Source organism: Amphiura filiformis, chromosome 9, assembly GCF_039555335.1.
Source record: "Amphiura filiformis chromosome 9, Afil_fr2py, whole genome shotgun sequence".
Taxonomy (NCBI): Eukaryota; Metazoa; Echinodermata; class Ophiuroidea; order Amphilepidida; family Amphiuridae; genus Amphiura; species Amphiura filiformis.
In genome coordinates this window covers 6492630-6520066 of record NC_092636.1, presented here as the reverse complement: position 1 = coordinate 6520066, position 27437 = coordinate 6492630, and positions in this window count along the sequence as shown.

The following is a 27437-nucleotide window of genomic DNA, read 5'->3' as shown; positions in this document are numbered from 1 at the left end:
AAATGACCGGATTTAGGGGTCCGATTCCCTTTCGTCTCTCTATGCGTTGTGGCCGCTAATAATCCTGCAGGCGTCTTACACTGGTCCACTGACACTTAGATATAAGACTTCAAACTCGTAATTTCAGGTAAAGCATGCATGGATTGATATGTTAAAGTCAGTAATAGACCTAAGTCCGTCTTAAATACTGACTTTGGTGACAAAATGTAACGGGCCCTACATATCGACGGGCCGGCAGTAATTTTCACAGGCTTTTGGGCCAAGGACCCACCTTTAAGCACTGCCTATAATAATCACAGGCCTATACTTAGGCTTACTGCTATCCTGGGCCTACTCAATAACGTACAATTTAACCTTTTCTCTTCTTTTTTCTTTCTTGTCAATCACTAAAACTGGTAGGAATTTGATATCGCGTCCTCTACCCTTCAGAAAGTGCCCCTCCCCCAATACTACTTACATGCATGTGCCTACTTATTACGTGCAATTTAACTTTTTCTCTTCTCTGTTCAATTTTTCTCACTTTCTTATCTTTTTATTCTCTCCTTTCCCCCTTTTTTCTACTTGTCAGTCACTACTAAAACTACTGGGGGATTTGATATTGCGTCCCACACCCTTCAGAAAGAGCCCCCTCCATGATCGATGCACATGTTCGCCATAGGCCTACATCCGGCACAAAAACCTGCGAAACCTCCCAAACACCTGCGGTATATAAACGAAAGAATAACGAACAAACCAATCGAATATATACAGGATCGTACGAAAACACATCGGACAACTTCCGAACATGTGCATCCGGCACACTCCGTTTCAAGTTTTGTGCATGCAAAAAACTTGAAACGGAGTGTCGACGGACTAAAAAAACATCACCTAACACGAAACGCATTTGGCGGATAATAGCAGGACATTATGAAGAACATAAAACGAACACTAACGGATTTGCTAAAATACCGTCCGTTTCTTGTACGGAAGACCGATCCGGTGTAGTGTGACACTAAGACGGACTGGGTCAACGTACATCACACCGAATATTTGGGGGGTGAAGGCCTCACAGGAACGTGTTTGCAACGAACACGGGCCGAGTGCAACGAACAAAGAACGAACATGAACGAAAGGAGAGCGAACAAACTCCGGCAATATGCAGCACCATACGAACACACCTCGGATAAATACCGAACATGTGTATTCGGTACACTCCGTTTCAAGTTTTGTGCATGCACAAACTTGCCGACGGACTTAACGAACATCACCTAACACGAAACGCATTCGGCGGATGATAGCAGGACATAAAAAGAACATAAAACGATCATTGACGAACAACAACGGATTTACTAAAATACCATCCGTTTCTTTTACGGAAGACCTATTCGGTGTAGTGTGACAGGCGCATCAGACGATGATCGGTATACCGTCTGATGAATGGTATACCCAATGATCGTAAGTGAGGGTATTCCGTGCAACTATTAATAACGGTTGCCTTACCAGAGGTCTATACTTTGAATTTGTTTCATAGCTCACCTGTGATGGGTTTGAGCACTCTTAATTCAAAAGTGTCTCTTACACCACCTAATAAGCGTTAATCTTACACAAGTAGAATACAGAATTTTAATTTATATAGAAATGCTCGTGGCATCGTTTGTTGGACCTTGTTCGTATGTTGACAGTTCAAATAGCTAGATTAGTGTAAATTATTTATTTATTTATTTATTTATTATGCTTCATCACTGGCTCATATACAATTACAAAGATAAATATATTATATAAATATTGCACATACTAATAATCAAGACAAAGTAAAGAATAAAATGCCAGCGAAAAGAATGGGACAAACAGGTGCAAAATCACCTCTAGGACCATCCCACCTTTCGATTTTTGAAAACAAATTATTGGGAAAAAACCCCATCACAGCCCCATCCCAAATTAAATAAGCCTGCAATTCGAGCATCTGCAGTAAGAGCTCCAAGAGCATGTTTTCAAAGAACAAAAATTTTGAGTAAAATGAGAATTCAAAAATTCAACCACCCCGGATTTGAAGGAAGAAAAGGAACCGGCTGTCCTTGTAGACAAAGGCAGCTGATTCCAAAGATGCACAATGCGATTAAAATAAAAAGTCATGTGCGCTTCGGTTTTGCAACGTTGAATTTTGAGTTTAAATGGATCGGAAGATAATCTAGTGGTGGGATGGTCCTTCCCATTCCCTTGGCTGAATTTAACATAATTATTGACATTAATATCATAGTGACCCTCCCTACATCTGTAAAAAACAAGAGATCACTTTTGTCTCTCCTGAGAGTAAGGGGAAGTAAGTCCAAATTGGTAAGCCTCTCCTTATAATCCTGATCAGGATAATGTAAAATGAATTTGGTAGCTCGTCTTTGGACTCCTTCCAACATTTGGATGTTATGTTTGGATGTACCGCTCCAAAGACAGCTACCATACTCAAGATCACTCTTGATCAGGGAACTATAAAGAGTTCTGGTAACTTTTACTGGGGCATTGAACCCAACTGTGCGCATGATCATGCCCATCTTGCGATTGCATTTTTTGACAACTCTATTAATATGGGTATCCCAGACAAGTTTAGTTGATATGTCGACACCCAAATCTTTGATGGTATCAATTTTACTGAGAGTTGTGCCATTCATATTGTAATCATAAAGGACGGGTTTCCTGCATCTTGTCAAGGAAATGACCTGGCATTTGGAAGGGTGAAAATTAAGCTCCCAGGTATTACTCCAATTGACTAGTGCATTTAAGTCTGACTGAAGCTGCTCACAATCTGAAGGTTTTTTTTACATTAATAAAACACTTAGCATCGTCGGGAAATAAAGCAATCTTAGAATGTTGGGCAACACTGGGCAGGTCGTTTATGTATAAAACAAAAGAAGGGGCCCAAGGATAGAGCCCTGTGGAACCCCGGAAACCACTGGAAGCCAATCAGATTGGACGCCATCAACAACAACACGTTGGCGTCGATTTGTAAGATAAGCTTGAAACCAATTAAGTAGATCAGAATGAAAACCAAAAGACCGGAGTTTGTATAAGAGTAATTTATGACTAACACTGTCGAACGCTTTGGAAAAATCAAGATAAACCATATCGACCTGCCCAGCGTTGTCCAAGACTGCACTGACTTCATGAAAAACTTCAAGCAGCTGAGTGACGGTGGAACGCCCTTTTATAAAGCCATGTTGAAGATGATAGAGCCTCTCTTTTATATGAGGAAAAACCAAATTGACAATTGCTCTCTCCATGATCTTCCCACATATACAAAGTAAAGATACTGGCCTGTAATTTCCAACCTGTTGTTTGTCGGCCTTTTTATAAACTGGTATTACATTGGCTTCAAGCCATTCCTGAGGTAATTTACCTTCACTCAGAGACAGGTTAAAAATATGGCATAAGGGAGATACAATTTGATATGCACATTCCTTTAGGACACGTGGTGATATACCGTCCGGGCCTGATGCTTTGGAAACATTCAAATTTTTCAGAATATCAAGTACATCATCATTTTGAAGTTCAAAATTGCCCAATGATTCATGTTCAAAGATGGGAATATTTGGAAAGTTCAGATCATTCTTTGGTTTGGTAAATACAGAAAAGAAATAACTGTTAAAGAGAGTAGCCTTTTCTTTAGCAGTGGAAGCGGTTACACCATTGGTATCACTGATGACCTGGGGCAAGGATTTTGATCTGGTTTTAGATCTAAAAAATGACCAAAAACGTTTTGGATTTTCCAGAAGCGTAGACCCAAAATCATCAATGAACTGGTCATATTTAACAGCAGATTTTTCAGGCGATTACGAAGTTTCCGAAACTTTGACCAGTGATGCTCAGAATTTGATTTCTGTGCTCGCTTCCAGGCAGTGAACTTACTTTTCTGTAAATGACGAACTTCAGAATCAATCCAGTCTGGAGCAGTGCTATCCTTGATTTTGATTTTAGGAATATGTTTGTCAAGAACATTTGTAAAAATTGTTTTAAAATTTGACCAAGCAGTATCAACAGTGCCAGCACTGTAAACACAATCAAATAAGTCAGCATTATCCATCTCATGTCTAACATTATTAAAATTTGCTTTCTTGAAATTATACACTTCACGACAAATTTTTTTAAGTCTTTCAACTTTGGTTAAAATACGAAATTCTAAAAGTTTGTGATCAGTAGGAAACGTTTCACTCGAGAGAACCACAGTTGATAACCTATCAGGAGATGTAGTTAGTACAAGATCAAGAATATTTTTACATGCATCACGGGATGGAATAAAATTAAGCTGGGTCAGTAAAAAGAATTTATGACATCACAGAAAGACAGTTCAGCAGGGGTACATTATTCATATTTCTGCAGCCATCGATCTTGGGCAAGTTGAAGTCACCAATAACATGGAACTGATCAAATTCAGAGGCAACTTTGGACAAAACAAGCTGCAGATTTTGAACAAATGTATCCACACAACCATCTGGCTCTCTGTAACATAATACAATGACCATTTTTTTACACTTGGTAGGTCTTATTTCCAACACCATGATTTCATCATTATCAGGTTCAAGATCTGGTCTATGTAGCGACATAATATTATTTTTTATTGCACATATTAGAGACCACCACCTCTGGTCTTCCAATGATTAGATCTGTCTTTACGGTACAAAATTAGAATTAGAATTATTTACGCAATAAATTGCATATTACTCACATTTCTGTGTTTTTCAGGCGATTTTCAACCAGAAAGCCAAGAAATACGTAGCCCAAAAAGACCCCCTTTTACATGTTCGCAGCTCCAACAGACCCCCTTTTACTGGCACGCCGTCAGCTCCCGAAAAAGCCACCACCTCAAATTGTTGGGCATCATACCCACCAAAATGTATGATGTGCCCCCCCCGGATTTGTGACCCATAGGACTGTAGTCCTTTCATGAAATGTTATTTTGCATCATGTACATAATAATTGTTTTTATTGAAGTATGGCAATCACAATACACGTTAGAGGAATAAGTGCACTATAAAAAAGTAACTACTAGTGCTGCAGAATATGAATCATAGCACTGCAGAATATGAATCATAGCAAAAAAATTGTGAATTTTTTGTGAAAAGCCCCAAAATTGGCACAGATGTAGCTCTTGATATGCTTAACAAATTTGGATCCAGGGCCAAATTAAATTCATTCCAAGATGGCGGGTAGAGGTCATCGAACTTTATATAGGGAAAAAGTTCAAAGTTGTTCAAATTGAGTTATAAGGATTCAGAAAAAGTATAGTTTGACCTATCTGTGATGTACGGTTCTCAAGTTATAAGCAAAAAAGTCAAAGGTCAAGGTTTGAATTTTGTCCCTGTATAAAGTTCGATGACCTCTATGACGGCCATATTGAACAAAATATTTTTGCCCCTCCCCCTAGAATTGTTCACCAGACTGAATACTACATCTGAGCCAAATTTCACACTTTTCACAAAACTTTAACAATGGTTTCACCATTCTGCAGCACTATACGGGCCTTCACGTGTTAACCATTAAAGCCATATTATAATATTTGCTGAGTTCTGGTTTTTACACGATTGTAATGTACTCTAGTAAACAAAATTACTCTGCAAAAATCAAAACTTTATGTGCTGTATTTTTGTCAAAATCCGAGATTTCGAATAAAACGCAGGAGCCGTCGTTTTATTATTACGATGGAAATATTACTAGTCGAACACGTATGCGATGTTCATAACACATAACACAATACGTACACGGCGTGCGGCACTACTCATACACACATCAGAGAATCGTACCGTATTACAACCGCGGGAGTAACATGCATTGGCGCTAGTAGTAAATTCCAATTTTCTATGCTTTACCTCACTTGTTCGGCTCAAAATTAAAAGGGGACATATTTGACAGTAAGAGCTAACTTTTTAACATAAATTCTAATCTATTTTTACAGAAATGTTATAATATGGCTTTAACCAAACATTCAATATAAAAGTAACCAATGTCCTTAACCAAATCGTCGATCAACCATATGAGATGAATACTTGTGGAACCAGACACTGACACTGTAACACGATACAGTGTTACGCTGTCAGTATTGCAATTCATATACTAGATGTGAAAATGAGTACCTTTAACTGCTTCAACTCAGCACAATCCGGTAGCTCGAGGAAACATCATACTAAGTATAACAAACAAAATCGTGAGTTTGAACCATATGAACTTCTACAGTATTCGCTTGCAAGTTTAAACCTGACTTTGGGTGTGAAAACGATTAAACAAGCTAAAGGCGCAGTGAAATAGTTTCTAGTTTCAATTAAATTGCAGAGGTTACAGCATTGCTAAGACCAGTATTTCATCTGGCAGTCCTCGATGAAAACAATATCCATATATGGATGTTAACGTCATATACGTCATTTTAAGTAGATTAAATTGAATCCTCTGGCATTCGCATACCTTTTACACAGAGCCTATTACACAAACATCTTGAGTTTAGTATAGTACCTTAATGACTTTCATTTCGTAGGGCTATGTACTTTTCTTTATTCCTCAAACGTTTTTTTTTATTCCTCAAAAGTTTATATTCTCAGTGTAATATATGATTGAAAACTTTGATATCTGATATATCTCTGAAATCAAGATATATGGTAACTGACTAAAAGTTACTTAGTACTTGATATTATGCCCATTATATTTTTTCCTAGATTCTCTTTCTAGAATTCTCTTAAATCTTAAATTTTCCATTTTATGAAAGTGTACTTTTCACACATCGGGAACACATGGCCTGGAATGCAGCTTTTGACGTTGCTATTGTCCAGTTCAATTTATTTCGCCACACATCGAGATTGATAATAGAGCACAGTAAATCATTTATATAAATTACATAGATGAGGTACGGAAGTAGTGTGAAAATATTAGGACATATACATAATATATATAATAAGTTTGAGATTATCAGATGACAAGCCTTACATTGATATAACGTAAGAACAAAAGAGAACCTAATATTGACCCATAAGATTGCATTGGATGTCTTTGCTAAGTAATTTAACAGGAAAATCAACTTGCATTTAGAGGTAATACAACAAAATTCATATTAAAAGGTATAGAAAAGGTTATTACAATGGTAAGAGAATATCATTTACTTGGCATTAAAATACAATTTACCTGGAATTCGTTTGGTCAGCGAGTAATCTCATTATTATCGTCTTTTCAAAGTATAATGTATATATAATATTTTATCAAGCAAATGAAATCATTAGCTGGCAAAAATGAATTTAATCCATTCATCTGACTGGAGGAGGTCAACATCCGTTGCTTCCTCCGGTCAGATGATTCAGGGTCCCGCTACCACCAAACCTAACATCAGTCGGCAATGAAGACCAGTGGAGGCGTGTCGCAGGCCACCAACCTCCACAATGTAAGTCATGAACCTTTTAATTGTCTCGATAAGGATACACCACGACTGTTAAACATTTACGCCCGCCGCGCTAATGATTACGGCATGCCTAAAGACATTTTGGGAACTGGAACTTATGGAAAGGAAAATCGCGAGAAACAGTTGTCATCTGCTCACAATTACACACCATGCAGCATCAAGCTAAACTTACTGATAACAGGGGATGAAGCCTATGGCATCACCCAACTAGTGAAAACGGCACATCTCTCTCAAAGGATTCGTCAAATCAACTACTGAATATGCCATCTGAAAAAAAGAGAAACTCCATGTTGAGGAATAGTTGTTTCTCGTATCCCAGCTGATCACTACGGTGACGTAGTGGCCTCTACACAGTATGCCACGCGATTGGAAGCCGGCATTGGCAAAGATCGCCACAGAAGGTAATTCGCTGACCCGGAAAACACACGAGAGTCCAAAACCAAAACTGTGGAAATATCGCAGGATTAGATCGAAGCGGTAACACACAGATGGATTGACAATATCTTGGACCACAATTTGGAAGATAATGAACTTTCATTACTCCAGGAAGTGCTCAACTTCGCGGTAATACCAGAGAAAAGTATTTATTATAGGGCTTGCATCGGAAGAAGCAACATTTGAGGGACGCTTTCAAAAGTTTGAAAGACAATCGGCAGCTCATGATTGACAAAGGAACATCAAGGACTAAAAACAAAGCAGAAGTCCTTTTCAGTGATGATAAAACATGCAGGAAGTTGAAGTCCAGTCGTACCAACCAATGTATTAGCAATATTATAAAAGCACTTCAACCGTTAAAACAGAGTGGAGACATTAGTGACTTTAAATACAAGAAAGTGTATCCAACCAGGGTGGAGACACCTAAATTCTACGGGCTCCCAAAGGCATACACGACCACGATGCCTTTGAGCCCTATTATTGCATGTAGACTGATGAGAATGTACAAGGGCAAATACCCGAAAGAAGCGAAAGGTTAACTGTGCGAGTGGTGAGCAATGCAGATATTTGAGAGATCAGATGGATCAGGATCAACTGAACAGGTGGAGGTCGGTGATTGCATACTGACCTTAGGTATCATCTCAGGTGTCATACCAGAGGAGCATGATAATCCAGTAATTGGAATAACACACTTTCAAATTTAACACTGAGCAATTCAATATCATCCGATGCATCATTAGCTAGTGATGAGGAAGTGATATCATTATAAAATTCTAATTCATTTGGTGCGTCTTGTTAAGAATATAAGCGATTTGATTGGTTTTCACCTAACATTATGACATGATAGTGGATAGTCATATAAGACAGCGCGCGCTCCGACACGCAACGGCGACACCTCAATGATCGCACGAGAATGCGTTCGCGTCATACACGTGCGAGAAATAAGAACGCGGTTCAACGTCTTAGATGTTTGTGACGGTTTCGTTCATTTAAAACAGCCGGGATATACAACAGTCAGTGAAACCAACTGGCAACTCTAGTAGAAGATCTTCTAGAAACACTGATCTCAGCAGCATCTCACACACCATCACCCACTGAGGAAGGAACCAGTTGGTTCTGAAATAACCTGGTGAGTGCAGTTGAAAGTTTTAATCTTTTTACTTCTTGTTTACTACCTGCACGTATTGCTTACACAACTGTAGCCGGGATATACTTACAAAAGTATTTTAATTTTTTCTGGAAAAAAGCACTTTTACTTATAAAATTATACTTATACTGAATAAGAATGAGAATATAAGATAGAATTTTGTCTTTTACCTATCCAATACAAAATATTGGCCAACCCATCCATTATTAGTCTCGGTCCCAGCCGATTTGTGCTCCTTCGTCACTAAACAAACTGTCTGGCGACAACATCATAGTACGTCTTTTCTGATTGGCCAATCATCGTCCTAAGAAAATGTTCCGATTGAGAATTGGTTGTCAATCAGTGATGGGCTTCAACGCGTGCAGCGGTTGAGTGACAGCTATGCGGTTGCATAAATCCATCAGGAACGTCAATATGAATATTGAAATCCCAAGCGGTGGCAATAGGGATAGGCAATGCCGTGACTATTTCCACAAGTGAAGAAAAAGTCATCAAAGAAATGTTTGGTAGAGGGCATCTATAAGATGATGTATGATGACAATATTTGCATTGATATAAAGTAAGTATAGAGTGTATGCAATAAACCCAAGCGGAACGAGAGTTGCTAAGTAACCGCTACCCGAACCATAAACACATGCATGATCAGACAACAAGTGTTCAATTTCCCCATAGCTTCCCACGTTGTACACATGTCAGTCGAATTTGGCGGTGTTGGTTTGTTTGTCCTCCAAGTTATAGCATTGTTCACTTTGTGTTGAACATTGTACGTGGGCCTCACTGTAATAACTCAAAGATAACTGTGATCATCATTTCAAGAGGTCACTCTCCCGATTAAGCTAAACAACCTATGTGGAGGAATTTTATGCATGAGCAATCACATCAATGACGTAGTAATGAATACCCTCTATAAGATGTTGGAGGAATTTTGATTAATCCAAACAGTACCAAATATAAAAAACCACAGTTAAAAAGAATCTGAAAGCGCGAATATCCCACGTGATGGGGTAGCGTCATCATGCTAAGAGTCATGTGGGCACGGAAAGCCTGCCTGGCCAAGCTAGACCCCCGTGGCAGGATGTGGCAGTGCGCGTGTTTCTGGCACCCTGGTTCAAAACCGCCCCCGTTTGGAAATCGCAATCTCTCTCATATCTTTTACACACGCATCTTGAGTTAAGTAAAGTATAGTATCTTAATGTCTTTAGCTGTGTACGGCTATGTACTTTCATTGTTTCTCATTCCGGATACGTCCATATTTTCTGGTGTAAGTAAAACCCTTACGAAATATTAGTTTTAAAAACATGAATATAAATGGTAACTGTTTCAAGGTTATAACGATATGCTACCCATGCTACGAATACTTTGTAAGCTATTTTAGAAATGCAATCAAAAAGGGGTATGTTTTATAGTATGGCTAGGAGCTTGAAAATCATCGCCACAGTCATCTTCGAGTCTTAGCCTATTTCATTACATATAATCATCTTAATTTATTTTTGTTTCTCTTTGATCCTTCTGTTTAGGCTTTTGACTAACACACGCGTCGCGTCACGTCACGTCACGTCGCGTCACGTCGCGGCACGTCACGTCACGTTGATATCTTCATGAGCGAACGAACTTGCACCCGCTGGGCCTGTTGAAATCAAAACAAATCTTTGCCGGGGGGTCCACTCTTGCAGTAATGTTCATGTCAAATCCGACCCCATTTAATGGGTTCTCTGGGTTCAAAAATCCCACTCAATCAGGCCCAGGAAACTCCACAAATTACCCTCACGGAGGCTCCCAATACCGTCTAAAAAGACATGAACATTACTGCAAGAGTGGACCCCCGGCAAAGATTTGTTTTGATTTCAGCGGGTGCAAGTTCGTTCGCTGTCGATATCAGCATGTGTGTAGCATATGCAATAGAGCAGGCCATGGAAAACACGTGTGCAACAACGTGACCAAGTAAAACAAACACAGCTGTATGGAATTTTCCATTGAAAACTCTGAGGTCGTATTCTTGAAGACGGGTCAACCTTAGGCCTGGGAGGCTCTTTGGCCATGTCAAGTGGGGTGGGCTGGGTCATGTTTATTGCGCGGTTGTGTTGTTCATTTTTTCGTGGCGTCTGCGGGTTTTTCTGCGGGGCCGGGGTGTGTCCTGGGACGGGTGTTAGCCCCTTTGCGAGAATACGGCCCGGGGTATTTTCCACAGTTTAAAAATAGCCACGCGTATCCCATGCATTCATATCGGGTCTTTTCAATGGAAGTTCCTAGTGCATGTTCATGGTATGTGCTAAGCGAAACATTGATTGGGGTGCAAACAAGGGTCATGTTGAGTTCTGGCTTGTTTTGGGTGATTGGATCGGGTTGTCAAAAAGGCAGTAAATGCAGGTGGTTGTCAAGCATTCTCAATTGGCAAAAGAAATACAAACTAAGTGGCGAAGGGAAGAAAGTTTCCGGGAAAGTTTTTATCAAATAAAAATAAAATAGGAAAATAGGAGTTGAAAACAGAGAATTGAGGGACCCAACGGTACCCAGTTCGTTGGGCGGGGTGTTATGTGGCCCACCTCGGGTGCATTCACCCAATGCCCCCCCAGCTTGATAGAGGTCAAGGTCAAATTGGATCTCAACCGTATGACTTGTTTGTAACTTTTAAGAAGATATCAACGTGACGTGACGTGACGTGACGCGACGCGACGTGACGTGACGCGACGCGTGTGTTAGTCAAAAGCCTTCTGTTTATGTTTGCATAACTATTCGATATCTCACCCAACTCATAATTATGTTTGTATTACTAATGGAAAACCGTGCATTCAAAATCATCCGCCAATGAAGGAAATATGAAATTTTGCTAGCGTGGTAACCACAAACCCACTGTTTTTCACGATATCTTCTGAAATACATCTATTCAAAACGTCAAATTTTCAGTCAAAGATGAGAAAAATGTAATAATTATATCAAAACCATAACAACAATGAGTTAAATAGGGTGGGGGGGGGGGTGGGTGGGGTGAGGCTAACCAGAGCTAAACTTGATTGTTTCTCAGAAAATTGAAATTGGCTAATATACTGGGAGACAAAAAGCTGTGATCGGTTGAAAATCCGTGCAAAAACCTGTTATCCAAAACAGATTTTTCACAGATTTTTCAAGCAGTTACAGATTTTTTTTCACAGAAAAGTGTCTCCTAGAATACAGACTCTTTCTTTACTCAGTGGCTGAAATTTAAAACTATTAAATTCTAATATTAAATATCGGAAGGGAAACACTCAAAACTTTTGTTTTGATATATTTTTATTGACATCCTTGGCTAAAGATCAATGCATTAATATCAAGACATATTAAAGCTGGAAAGATGTGGTTCCTGTCATCCCACCCGATGAGTCGTGAATTGGGAGACTACAGTTTGATCAGCTCGTAATCGGCGGGTCTTATAACATCGCGGGTTAATATCAATATATTTTATTTGGAGAATTTTTGTGTGAAAACTCTGAAGAAGTATTACAAATTATTAATTGAAGTCCTGTACTTTCCTGTCTACTTTCTTTAACGCGCAAAATATTGACCAGACAGATCAACTTTATCACACTTAACGTGGGTCTACTTTTCTTCGTAGTGATAAAAGCCTAATAATTCCCGCCGATTACAAGCTAATTAAAAAAGTATTAACATCAAAAATGAGTTTCATTGTATTGAAGGTATAGGTAATGATAATCAATGGCAGGCTTTCCAATCAAATTCAAACTTGATGGGCACTTATCATTTGGATACAGCTTGTACAAAGAAAGTAACATTGTTGAAAGTTTACACCGATACAAAGATTCCATACACTTGTTTTGTCAAAAGAAGACAATAAGACACCTTAAATATTAAATGAACATCTTAATGTTTATGTGAACTTTCGTTGCTTGATATTATTTAAAATTATTACCCGTTTTCAAAATGAATTAGTAGGTATAATAGAGTGCAAAGGTTTTATGAAGGTTTGAAAACATTTCAAAAAGGAAACATAAGTTTCCTTTAGCAGGATTTTTAAGCAAGAGATTTATTCGAGGTTTATAAACTCCTCAACAAAAGTTTGGAAAGTTTTTTCAAGCATCTAGGCCTATATCCCCGGGGGCACTCCAACTTTGGAGGTGACGCGTATGTAGGGCTGTTAAGACCCCTTTTCAGCATCGCTGTCACCCAAAGACCCCATATTTTTTTACGAACACATGTTCGCTCCGCGCTCTGTCACCCAAAGACCCCCTATTTTTCCATTTGATCTGTCACCCAAAGACCCTTACAAGTTCAATTTGAACAGCAACTTTCATTTATCACTGATTTTGTTACTTATTTTGAAAAAATAAAGAAATCTGAAGCCATTTAGAACTAGAAATTCGATTTTCGAGGTTTTTGTGGCGCTGTTTTGGTTCTCACCCAAAGATTCCATTTAAAAAAAGGTCATGTTCTCACCCAATGACCCCATATTTTTCACATTTTGCTCTCACCGAATGCCAAAAATCATGCTCTCACCCAATGACCCCATATTTTTTACATGTTGCTCTCACCGAATGCCCCTTAGTGCGAAAGCGCCAGCCCTACACCTATATCCATTTCAAATTGAAGTGCCCCCCCCGGGCCTATATCTGAAATTATTGTGTCATGTTCATATCGTGTTGCATATCAACGGATAGCTACTTTTTGTCCCTTTACAATGACATCTCAAACAGAATGTGCCAAATTGGCCATTATTCTGTGCTCAAACAACACTAGTCACTTAACCTCAATAACGGGTGGAAAAACCATACGGAGCCACAACAGCCAGGCACATCCTCCTCATGCTGCTCACCAATCTGGTCGCACGTTGCTACGTGGGATGGCATTCCATTCTTCAACCAGGGTTCGTCACAGATCATTCAATGTGGTTGCTGGTCTCACAAGTCATGCTAGTCTTAAATCGGGTTGAGGCCATTCCATTCTCTCTACTCCCATATTCTGCATGAAGTGGTTGACCACCCTAACTCTGTGGGGGCGAGCGTTGTCATCTTGGATGATTGCATTAGGTCCCATATTGATTGTGAAGTTATGGGATTGCAGCTTGCTGCACAGAATAATGGTCAATTTGGCACATTCTGATTGAGACCCCATTACATTCGCAAGACGTGTACAGGCGTGAAAAGATGATTGTTTCAAATGTGGTCTCATTGTAAAGGAGAATACACGTAGCTGTCCATCGATATGCAACACGATATGAACATGTCACAAATAATCTGAAATATAGATGCTTGAAAAAACTTTCCAAACTTTTGTTGAGGAGTTTATAATATTATACACTTTAAAAAGGAATATTTACTCTTATCACTGTTATATTTTTTCATAAACACATTGTTATCATATTCAAACAATTAGTACTGTTTAACACTCTCACATTTTATACTTCAAAAACAAATATTCACTCCAATCACTGTTATTTTTGTTATCATATTCAATCAATATAAATACCGTTTGAAAGTTTCACTTTTTATGCTTAGAAAACAAATCTTCACTCTAATCACTGTTATTTTTGTTATCATATTCAACCAATATAAATACCGTTTGAAAGTTTCACTTTTTATACTTAGAAAACAAATGTTCACTCTAATCCCTGTACACAAATATTAATATTCTCTCTAACTAATCACTGTTATTTTTCATACTCGCCTGTAAAAGTACATCGTTATCATATTCAACCAATACAGTTACTGTTTTATCATTTTCACATTTTCACATTTTATACTTTAAAACAAATATTCATTCTAATCACTTTTATTATTGTTATCAATATAATTACCGTTTAACAGGTTCACTTTTTATACTTAGAAAACAAATATTCACTCTAATCACTGTACACAACAGTCTGTCAATAGTGTGCCAAATACAGTAGGGCTGTAAATTAACGGTTATTTGTCTAACCGTTTAAACGGACTACAATCCGGTCGGTTAACCGTGTAAACGTATGTAAAAAAGTGAATTTCAATACACAATCATGAGTATTGAATTACGAATTAAATCTGTGTGTCTGTCAATAGTGTGCCAAATACACTTTAATACAGTAAACGCTTCTTGGATTTGTGCAAACTTTTAAATGAAATTTTTACTCTAATCACTCTTATTTGTTTATAAACACATAATATAAGTACATTACAATAATATTCAACAGATCAATACTGTTTAACATTTTCACATCTTATACTTCAAGAAAGAAATACTCAGTCTAATCACTGTTAATATTTCATAAACACCTGTAAGTACATTGTTATCATATTCAACCAATTATTACTGTTTAACATTCTCACATTTTATACTTCAAAAACAAATATTCACTCTAATATCACTGTTATTTTTGTTATCATATTCAACCAATATAAATACCGTTTGAAAGTTTCACTCTAATCACTGTACACAAATATTAATATTCACTCTAACTAATCACTGTTATTTTTCATACTCGCCTGTAAAAGTACATCGTTAATGTAAATTCAACCAATACAGTTACTGTTTAACATTTTCACATTTTTGTTAACATAATTATATGATTTGCGATGAAATCCGGATAACTATTAAAAAGTTAATTGTCTTCATCCGCATCTTTGCGTTTACTCACTGCTTCAGAGAGGCTAAAACCGGACCCAAGGCTATTCATTTTTTTAGTTTTTATATTAGCCCTGCACGTGAAAACAGCGATGAATGCCCGGCGATAACGATTACTTGTAGCGCTATAAATCAACGGATTTATGACAGAATTAATGGTGCTAAATCCGCGGGCTATCCATTGCAGAACACCGTATAGTTCCGTTTCAAACACGAATCCAAAATGGCCGCCACTGAGGTCTAAAATGGCGTCGTTGATACGGAATGTAAAGTATGGCAAATAACAAAGGAAAAATGCGGTACCATTGGCGATCAAAAGTTTGGCAACTTGGTTACGGGCATCCTCAACTTTATTCTCTCGTACACTCTTGTTACAAGCTCCTTCGATCTTTCTATGGTGCAGTTTATTGATTATCAAGCAGTAAACAAATGAGTTAAAAACTACTGCAGTTATATATGGAATTGTCTGCACAATGTAAGCAAAAGAATAAAAGAAGTGATGGACTGGGATACAATGCTTCAAAACTGTAGCCGCGTCTTTGTATTTTTCAGCATCTGGCCATAAAACGCACGATATTTGCAGGCGGGTAAGCTTAGGTACTATAAGTCCCGTGTAAAATATACCAAATATCCATGCAGCTATTAACAGTTTATATGTACGACCTTTTGTTATCACTACGCGATGCTGTAGGGGGTGGCAGATTGCCAAATATCTTTCAAAACTCACCAGTGCTACGATGCATAACGATGTAAAATGAGCAATGTATAAAATTGCATATAGCGTGCCACAGCCTAAACTAGAATTTACAGGTCTTGAGTTCAAATCAGGTGATATCAGATATGCAACGAAAATATCATAAACCAGTGTTCCGATAAAGAGAAGATCACACACTGCGAGATTAGCTAAGTACATATTGGTTGTGGTGCGCATTCCCGGAATTTTGGCAACAACCAAGAGAAATGCCACATTTCCTATGGTCCCAAATGTGATCACTATTGGAAAGAAAATTAAGATAACAAATTTTTCGTCATCTGAGAAAAAATATTTTGAATCAATGACGTCAGCGGTAACATTTCTCAGATCAAGCCATTTGCTGGTGTGGCCACAGGAAGAAGAAATCAGATAATCTGATGTTGGGTCGGTAACATTCTCCATGTCCAGCACAAACTTGAGTTTATTTGTTAAATATACGAGCGAGGCTTTTCATAGGTTGTAGACGTACACGCGTCTACTACGAATGCCTTCGCAAACAACACTAACACGCAAACAAAAAACACTTGACACCTTTACAGGAAAATCAACTTTCACTATGAGCTTATATAACAGAAATCATATTAAGACAGGCGATTTAAAAAAGGTTATTACGATGGTCAGAAAATGTAATTTATCTGGCATTAAAATACAATTTACCTGGCATTAAATTGTCCAAAAATAATACGTTTGGCCAGCGAGTAATATCTTTATTTTCTTCTTTTGAAAGTGTTATGTATAACGTTTTATCATATAAGCAAATAAAATCGTTGACTGATAAAGTAAAATTTAATCTGACGATTGAAAAACGATTTAACATCTTAACGGCTCATCTTAAGGGCAAAAGCGAACGAAATGTTTTCTAAAAATTGCAACATTTCTAAGAATTGTATTTCATCTGACAGTTCTCGATGAAACTAATAATAATAATAATAAATAATAATAGCTTTATTTATACACGGTAAAAACATGTTCAATACAGTATTGTTCTTCCACATGTCCGTGTGGATATTAAACATATTACTAACAAACACAAGTTAATTTAAAATATAATATATTAGTGTACATAGACTAAAAACTAAAATTAATACGATCTTTTACTAAAAGACAAAATATATATAATAAATAAAATAGTAACCCTGCATTCTTCTCCATACAGTCACACTCTCACATGCACTCCTCTCTCACCCTCTCAACACACATCCTCCATACATCTTTCACAATAAAACGTTATAATATGATTTATGTACAAGTTATATTTAAATTATTAAAATACATCATCAAAACCACTATTGCACAAAAACATACAAATGATAAATTATTCAAAAATATTATTAGGAAATAAATTATTAAAACACATCGTGATAATTTGCAGGCCCACTATTGCACAAATACAGAAATTTCATATTAATATAAAATACTATAAAAGTAGCACCTACGTTCATCTTCATACACGCACACATATTCCCACCATGAAACAACATACACTCCACTCACCCTTCATTTACATACACGCACATCCCAACTCACCAAGCATATTGTTAAACCCTTTCATCCCCTCAACACGCATCATCCATACCCGAGATCCATACATCATATACGATTTATATACAAATTAAATTTAACTTATTAAAACACATCATCAAGATCACTATTACATAAATAATACAGATATTAAACAATATAAAATATACAAAATGATAAATTATTCACAAATATTAAGAAATAAGTTGTTTAAAATGTTTCACATTGCACATGCTTCTAGCATTGTCATCAATCGAGTTCCACAGTTGAGCACCTCTATAACTAAAGCTACGCTTCTTATATTCAGTATTTGGCTTATCCATGATAAAAACATCTTTATTTCTGGTGTTATAACAAGTTTCTTTTTAACAAATCTATTGCACAGATATTTTGGTGCTTGATTGTTTACAATTTTATGCATTGTAACTGCTTCGTTTATGTATAACTTTCCTTCAAGATTTTCCAGTTTAAAACATTTAAAGCTTCTGTACTTGACTCATATCTACTTACACCTGTAATAATTTTTGCTGCTCTGTTTTGTAAGACTTGAAGTTTATTACTAAGGGTTTTGTTACATCTTCCCCAAACAACATTGCAATAGTCAAAGTGAGTGGCAACAATGCTTTTATAAAGTAGACACTGATGGTGTTTGGGGATAAAATTAGCGGCTCTCCTTAGAAAATACAAACCAGTTAAAACTTTCTTTCTCACTTGGTCAATCTGGTTGTTCCATAACAGTTTATCATCAACTTCAATGCCAAGGTGTTTACAATGATTAACCCTTTGAAGACGGGTTCCTTTTATGTTTACATTAAGATCATCATTACATAAATTTGCAAGTTTTTGTGGAGTACCAATTAACATAAAATGGGTTTTGTCAACATTAAGACTTAATTTGTTACTTGCAAGCCAGTTGTCAACATTATTTAAATCATTATTTAGTATTCTAACAATATCATTAACATCTTTTGAAGAATAATAAATTGCTGTATCGTCAGCATACATGCTCACCTTCACATTAACATATTTAGGCAGTTCATTAACATATAAAATAAATAATAATGGCCCAAGTATCGAGCCTTGTGGAATTCCACAAGAACTTCTTTGGTTATTAGACGTTGACCCATTTACACCAGTTATATGAGATCTATCACTAAGGTAACTTCTGAACCAGTTGACAACATGATCATCCATACCAAAATTTGGCAATTTATCAATTAAAATATTGTGATTCACTGTGTCGAAAGCCTTTCTTAGATCTAACATTACAAGACCAATGTACTCACCATCATCAATTGATTTTAACCAATCCTCTGTAATGTTTAATAATGCAGAAGATGTTGAAAAACCTGGCCGAAAGCCTGACTGGCTATCATGCAACATATCATTTGAGTTTAAAAAAGGGTAAATTTGGTCAAATACAGCACGCTCGATGATTTTTGATAAAATGGGAAGAATTGATATTGGCCTGTAATTACCTGGATCTGTATTATCACCACCTTTATAAACTGGGCAAATTCGGGCTTTCTTCCATCTGCATGGAAAGGTACCTGATTTAAGGGACAAATTAACAAGAAATGTCACAATAGGAGTAATTTCGATTGCTGACACCTTGAGTAACTTTGATGGAATATCATCAACACCAGTAGCTTTCTTATCGGAGAGTGTACATAGTTGATTTAAAACATAATCTTCATTAACATTATTAAATATAAAAAGCATATCATTATACAAATTATTTGTTTCATCATGATGGTTTTCAGTTTTAACAACAGGAATCTTGTCAGCTATACTTGGTCCAACATTTGCAAAATATTCATTCAATACATCAGCAACATCTTTAGAATTTGTACATTCACCATGTTCAGTTTTAATACATCTAACATCGATTTTCTTGTTTTTACCTGGTACAATATGCCTTATGTTAGCCCAAATTTCCTTAGAATCTTTAGTTTGAAGAGCATTTGTAAGATACATTCTTTTGGATTCTTTAATTAAGCAATTTACTCTATTTCTCAGCTTGCGAAAATCTTCCCAAAGGAGCAAACAATTTTCTTTGCTGGCGCGCTTCTTCATCTGGTCACGTTCGCGCATGGCTGCCAAAATATCATCAGTAAGCCAAGGGGAAGAATTTTTCTGCCGTATACGTTTCTTCTTTAACGGTGCATGCTTATTGGCAATTTCAAGAAAAACATTTTCAAAATTAGAAACAGCATCATCAATATTTGATTGATTAGTAATATTACACCAATTTGTATTAGCTATATCCAGTCTAAACTTGTTTTCATCAAAATTTTTATATTTTCTATTCACACTGTACTTATGATTTTGGCTTTTCACCTTGTTCTCTTTACCCATAATTGTATACACACAGAAGTGATCACTCATGCTTGTAAGAATTACACCACATTCACTGACATTGTTGGGACAGGAGGTATACATGTGATCAACAAGGGTTTTGCTATTTTTTGTGACTCTAGTAGGTTTAGTGATAACCTGTTTGAGATGAAAATTCTCAGCAACTTCTTTCATCTTCTTCGTATAACAATGTGGATCTGCAGCTAGAAGGTCACACTTTACATCACCAATTAATAAAACATATTTGCCTTCATATTCAACTTGCTCAAGAATGGATTCAACTTGGTAAAAAAGCTTCATCTCTGAGTTTGGTGGGCGATACCATGCAATAACAATAGTAGGTTTTGTGTTAGGTTTTTGCACTTCAGTAACATCAATCTCTAAATCACAAGGCATTAGGTCTTTACGAACCTTGTAAGTAAAACCAGAGTTACACTTCACATACATTGCTACACCCCTCCATTTCTGTTTCTATCATTTCTGACAAAATCATAACCATCAATATTATATTCCATATCAGGAATTGCACTGTCTAATTGAGTTTCATTCAAAGCAATAACATCAACTGGATTATTCTTCATAAAAATCTTGAATTCATCAATCTTACCTGGTAGACTGGCAATGTTAAAACTTGCAAAACTAAAACCATTTATAACAAAAACATCATTTGAGAATGCATCAATTGTTTTACACGAGTTAATAACTGTATGAAAACATTTTTCAACATTACATGTACAACAAGACATTTGATTTTGATTTTGATTTTTAATGCCACCTTTACACAATTCACAATTACAAACATCACCTGGAAGACCACAATTCATCATCACAATTGACGTATGGCGTTAATATCATATCGCCTGAATCCTGAGGTATTAGCGTGCTTTAGTATCTTAATGTCTTTTATTGTTTTTCTTTACTGATACTTTCATACTTCCTGGTGTAATTAAAACCGTTACGAAATCCTTACACACGTATAACACATATGGTAACTATTTCAAGGTTATAACGCCATACTACCCATGCTACGAATACTTTGTAAACTGTTTTAGAAATGCTCGGAAAGCGGTAGGTTTTATAGTATGCCTTGGAGCTTGAAAAATCAACGCATCTTCGAACCGTAGTCTATTTTATTACATCGAATTTGTCATAGGTTTGCATAACTTATAGAGAAACCGTTAATTTAGAATCATCCTTTAAGGGGGTACTACACCCCTCGATAAATTTGTGACTATTTTTGCATTTTTCTCAAAAACTAATAGCACAGTGGTAACAAAAGTTATGTATATTATAGGGGCAAGGAATCCAATTACTAGTACACAGGAATTTCAGTGACCCAAGACAAGTGGTTCGTTATTTCTGATAAGAACTAAGGTACCGTTAGGATGTACCTCATACATGTAGTACCCCCTTAAACGAAGTACTGTCGTTTTTAACGTCAATCTGTAGCCACGTTCAGTTCTGGTTTAAATTCACCATTCTGTAAAATAAAATTGTGGCCGTAACTAAGTAAATCTAAAATCGACAAGTTGGTTTAATACCAATAAGTCAGGACTACATTTGAAATTTAGGATTAGTAAACCTTTTCATTAGAGTCAAAAACATGGATAACGATGTCAAAATTCAACTGATACCAATGCGATATATTGCAATAGTCGATTTGAGAGGGCCTACGTCGACACCTTTATAATTCTAGTTTAAAAGTCTAGTAATCACATAGCGTTTGTAATGGTATATTTGGTTCAGGTAAAGCGTAGAGAACTAATGTGGCTCTTTCTTGGTTTAAAAACTCGATACTGTTTTATGAAATATCGATATTTACGCAAGTGACCGTTATGATATATATTAGACGTTGTATATTGTCAGGTAAAAGAGCTCATAAATTAATATCACGGACAGTAAGATCCACAATATGTTTCTACGTTCCAAGCGGAAACCTTCTCAGAAACATATCATCATATCACCCAAAACTAAATATGGAATTCTATGGTTTGTTGAAAAGTATAGAACTAGTAAAAGAATAAAGATAAAATATTAACACGATAGATTTTTACTTACACCACTGCAACATGTACTCTTAAATTAAATTGCATAACGTTACGCATTCACGTGTGTAAAACTAATAGTAAGTGTCTCCTAAACCACCAAATAAGCGTTTATCTGACAAATGTACAATACAGAATTATAATTTATTTACAAATGCTCGTAACATTTGTTGGACCTTGTTAGTATATTGACATTTCAAGTACATTAAAGTGTATTATACTTATTTAAGCAATAAAACACACCTAAATTGTATATTCCTTACGTTTATATTTTTTCTGACGATTTTGAACCAGAAAGCTAAGAAAGACGCTTGACTGTTTGCAGCAATTCCATTTTACATGACCGCATCTCCTAAAACATTTTACTAGTACGCCGTCACCTCACAAAGACCCACCATCTCAAAATATCGGGCAGCATACCCTCAAAAATGTACGATGTGCCCCCCCCTGATTTGTGATCCATAGGACTGTGTTTGTTGAAGTATGACAATCACAAAACACGATACATGATGCAGTCATGTCTACAGTAGAATTCATCTCGACCTTTGCAGGACTTAAACCCCATTAAAAGCTATTAAACCAAGATAACACTCATTGAAACAGCTCAACTGATTAAATCGGATCTTCTCTGGTTGTGCACATGTGTCTGTTTTACATGTGCGACATCGCAATAAAGCTGGTATTATAGCTTCAGTTGGGTAACCGATTATAAAGGAAACGGAAGGAAACAATGGTATGTGGACCTTTGTTCACGAAATGAGACAATGGCCTGCTATTTGTTAACCAGCATTCTTGAAAATGAGCAACATAATGATTGTTGACTTAACACGGTTTGGAAATAATTTCTTCATATTTTTGGTGTTATCTGTCGTTTACATATCCTTCCTAAAACACAAAAGTGCGACCCTCTCCAAACACCTAAATTAGCTACAAATTTAGGACATGTTACAAAACTATATTTTCTAGAATTTCATAGAATAGTTTAAATGTAGCTTGTACCGTTTTTTTTTTGTGGCATCCTTCAGAACGGAGCGGTCCGTTACCAATATAGCTCAATATTTTCGGTCAAATCTCCATTCAATTAACACGGGGAGTTGGCTAGCTATGAGCTAGCTATGCTTTGCCCTCATATTCTACGAAAGTGCGACCCCTTCTGAACATCTAACCTAGCTGTAATTTTAGGTCATGTTGAGAAATATATTTGCTAGAAGTTTGGAGAATAGTTTAAATATTGGCCGGTTATTTTTCACACAGTGATGTTAACTAGGCAAATCTCCATACTTATAACGTACGCTATTTGTAGAGGTCACGCGTCAATGGTAAGAGCACTGTGTATTGTGTATAGGAAAACGGACAGTAACTGCAGTATGAAAGTATTTACGGTGTCAGTATTACACAGCCGTGACGTTAGTCAGGGTCTTTTTATCTTTTCAGTTTCCGTAAGTCTATTGTTCAGATACGAAAACGCAAGGGATTAAGTAAGTTAACTTTGAAGTACCAAGCAGATGCCTATGTCAATAAAAGCGGGAGAGACAAGATTATGGAACACCGGTGTTAACACCGGTGTTTTTAATGGTCCAGCGCCCTCTCGTCTATGACATTGTTAAATGGGCAGTTGTGATCCATAGGACTGTGTTTGTTGAAGTATGACAAAATGTGCAATGCACTTGTGCAGGGCCACAGTGTCGCCCTTCCCTCGTATCAATGTCTATCTCCCTATTTTGCTTCCTCCTGCCCCCCCCCCTCATGATCAGTCTCCCCACTCCCTCCCCGGGCTCCCTCCTCTCGAGTTCTTCTCTTTCTAGTCTTTCCGTCTCTCCCTCTCCTCTCTTTCTTCCTCACCCCCTCCCACTCTCACTTGTTCAGTCTCAAGTATCTCCCTCCCTTCCTCCCCCTCCCTTGCTAAATTTATCAGTATGATCCATGACTGAAAATAAGCTCTGCAAAAATAAACATTTAAATTAAACCCGAGTCTTGCATATAGGCCCAACCAATTATCAGATTAGCTTGCCATTGTTACGAATGAAACAATGCAATTCTTTTGTATTGCATTTCAATATAAAACACGATTACCAAATCACCACTTGTACGCGCCTCATTGGGAGATATTTGGCTATTTCAGACGCTCGTTTCATCGCCAATATGAAAGACTTTTGCTTATAACTTGGCAACATGGTTAGTATATATTTCAATGCGATTCTATTTTTACGAGCTACTTACGCCTAGGCGTAAGTGCATATACACCAAACACAAGTCAATTGAAGCCGTACAATTTACCGCGAATTTAGGACCGTAAAATTTATACTCTTCTTTTGTCTAGATTAGCACCCAACCTCTCATCTCAAGGTTTTATGTTAAAAATTAACATAACTTACCAAAACGAAAACTGAAATTCACGAGCTTCAAATTATTAGTAACGAACAAAAGGCTAGAATAAAAGATAGGTCACACCTGGGAGGCTACCACTTCAGAATCACAATGACTTACAAAAACGGATACGGATACGGAAACAGAAACTGAAAAGATAAAACGACGGTCAGTGTCTTTTTACGTACAGGTTAAAAAACGCGACACATAAAGAGCTTGGTGCGCTCGGCAAGTACAAATCGCGCAGCAGTTGGCGCACCAAAGAATCATTTACACATGCATTGCACTGAAATAATTATTTTCATACGCAAGGTCTATTTACTTCTGAATTGGCGGACTATAGTAAAAGGATGAAGATAAAAATATTGATCATGATAAGATTTTCACTTCACCCACCGTAACCAATCGACACGCTGAAGGCTACATGCTCTTTTTGGTTGAAATTTTTGGCGGGAAATAATCCCGCCAAAACATTAAAGTAATCTTTTCCCACAACTAAATATCATATTCAGGAAATTAATGATGCATCTGGTAGCTTAGATCATAACTTTCATTATACTTAGTTGCAATTATCCCAGAAAATTCTTGATTTGATTTTACAGAGTCTTGAATTGTCGATGTTTTTGATCAAAAACATCACTCGGTGTATTTTGAAACTCGAGGCATTAACTCTTCTCAAATTAGCCCCAAATCATAATTTATTATATGCACGTGTAGCAAACACAAATGGGAATAATTGGACGTTGTTTGCGGAGCCTACATTTCTTTTTGGATTTCCAATTTAAATTCATTGATATGTGATATTTTGAATAAATAAAGAGTACGCTTTAACCTTTCTGCAACACTTCCCGGTATCATTAAGCATCTGCTGATAACCAACATTTTAGCTGAAAACAGTCCCTTCCTATCATTTTTGAACAAAATATGGTTCAAAAGTTCGTACACTACGCGTATATAATGGCAGAGAATAATGGTAATGAAGAGAACTGTTTACGGTGGGGTATCTATTGTAAGCTATTAGGGTAGGCCTATAGTATATCTTCCCGCAAGTGACAAGATGTGTCAAGCAGGTGCATACATAAGGGCGGTATATTCAAACGGTATTGTCTGGATCATTGAGTATCGATTGCGCGCGTATACAGTAACACGGATATGTGTGGTCCGCCCCAGGTTTTGACATGAATTACAAATGACGTCGTGACATAGTGCAGTTTCGTCCACGGTAAATTCAACGTGACCTTTCCAGCCATAAACCCGCTTTAGTGAAATTAAACCGAGATATGCAGTACTAAACCATTATAGTAATCGATTGTCCAATGCAAATTTTTTACCACATGATAATATTAATCCAATGAGCGCTCGAATTGTCCGTTATGGTCGACTAATCTTTGTAGCGTTGGGATGTTGATGACGCCCACTTGCTCACAACCCTTGACGAAATTTGGATGGTGTTTAATTTTACTAATGGAAAAGAGAGAAAGAAAACCGGCAGGTTACTACAAAAACCTAATAAAATCATCTATAGATATTAGAAAGCAGCGTATAAAGGAAAGAACTTGGAGCAAGGAAGATGTATTCGATGTGAAATTTATTTCATATAATATTTTTGCGTTTTGCAAAAAATAAATTTGAGCTTGCAACCTCAATATTCCGTGAGTGGCAATGGCTCTACCGTTGTTTATCACACACTACGAAAGTTACTGTATATCAGCTACGATCGTTGGAATACGGACTATTCTAAAGAAAGAAAGAAATAGGGGTGTTGCTTGTAATTTTAATTTAAAAAACCCACTGCACTACAAGCAGGTTGAACTCATCACCTGTGGATGTCTGCAATCGTAGATTGAACACAATAGAGGCCCTGCATTCTTTTATCGATTGGCTCCAAACAAAGGATTTGGACCGGTGTCCTTCACCGTAGTTATGGCGGAGTACAGTCCATTCAATCAAATGTTGTCATCAACCTATTTGATCGTAGTGCAGGGTTATGTGTGTGAGACGAACTGTCACGGTAGATTGCAATCATGCTTTTGTTGAATGCATTTGAGTAGTCCGCCATATTTACGGGATGATACGTCACATGCAAGGCCTCTATAGACGAATCCAACGAGCCAAGTCATGGTCAGGATTTGGTCGGCCATCATTGGGTAGCCGCTAGCACCAACCTGGTGTTTTGAGCGCCCTATTGTGCAAATAAAAGCCGCCTAACACCTAGAGAAGATGCAAGGACGAGGAGGGTTAATATAATACTAGTAATACAATAGAGATAATTCCGCAGGTAATCCCGTCAAATCTATTTATACTTAGTCCTTTTATTCGCCAGTACATCCATTTGTAGCGTTTGATATGGTGTAGTTAATCCGATTATTATGTCACTTCAACAGCGAATAGACCGTGTAGAAGCTGTGTGTTTTGCCGAAGGGAACTCTAGGGCCTATTGTGTTGTAAACTTTAATCATTCTTTTGTCTACCTGTGTTTTCGCGGAAGATGTAAAACGGGTGATGGAATGCAGTTTAAAATTTCCGCCAAGGCCGAATCATTTCACATTTTGGGTGCATTGTAGCTGACGGCTACCCAACTAAAGGCTGCTAGTCAGGTGTAGGAATGCGTGGATTTGGATTCGTCTATAGCAATGCTTGTGGCATCGTGTGTTGGTCCTTGGTAGCATGTTTTGTTTGTAAGCACTTCAAATAGTAGAAGCTTTTGTGATGGAGCTTATCATTTCCCTGGAAGTGGAATGAATCCTTCTTTTTAATCTTTTAGAGTACATTATGGTTATGGTGGTTTGGGAACGTTTATGGAGTATTAATGGGACAGAT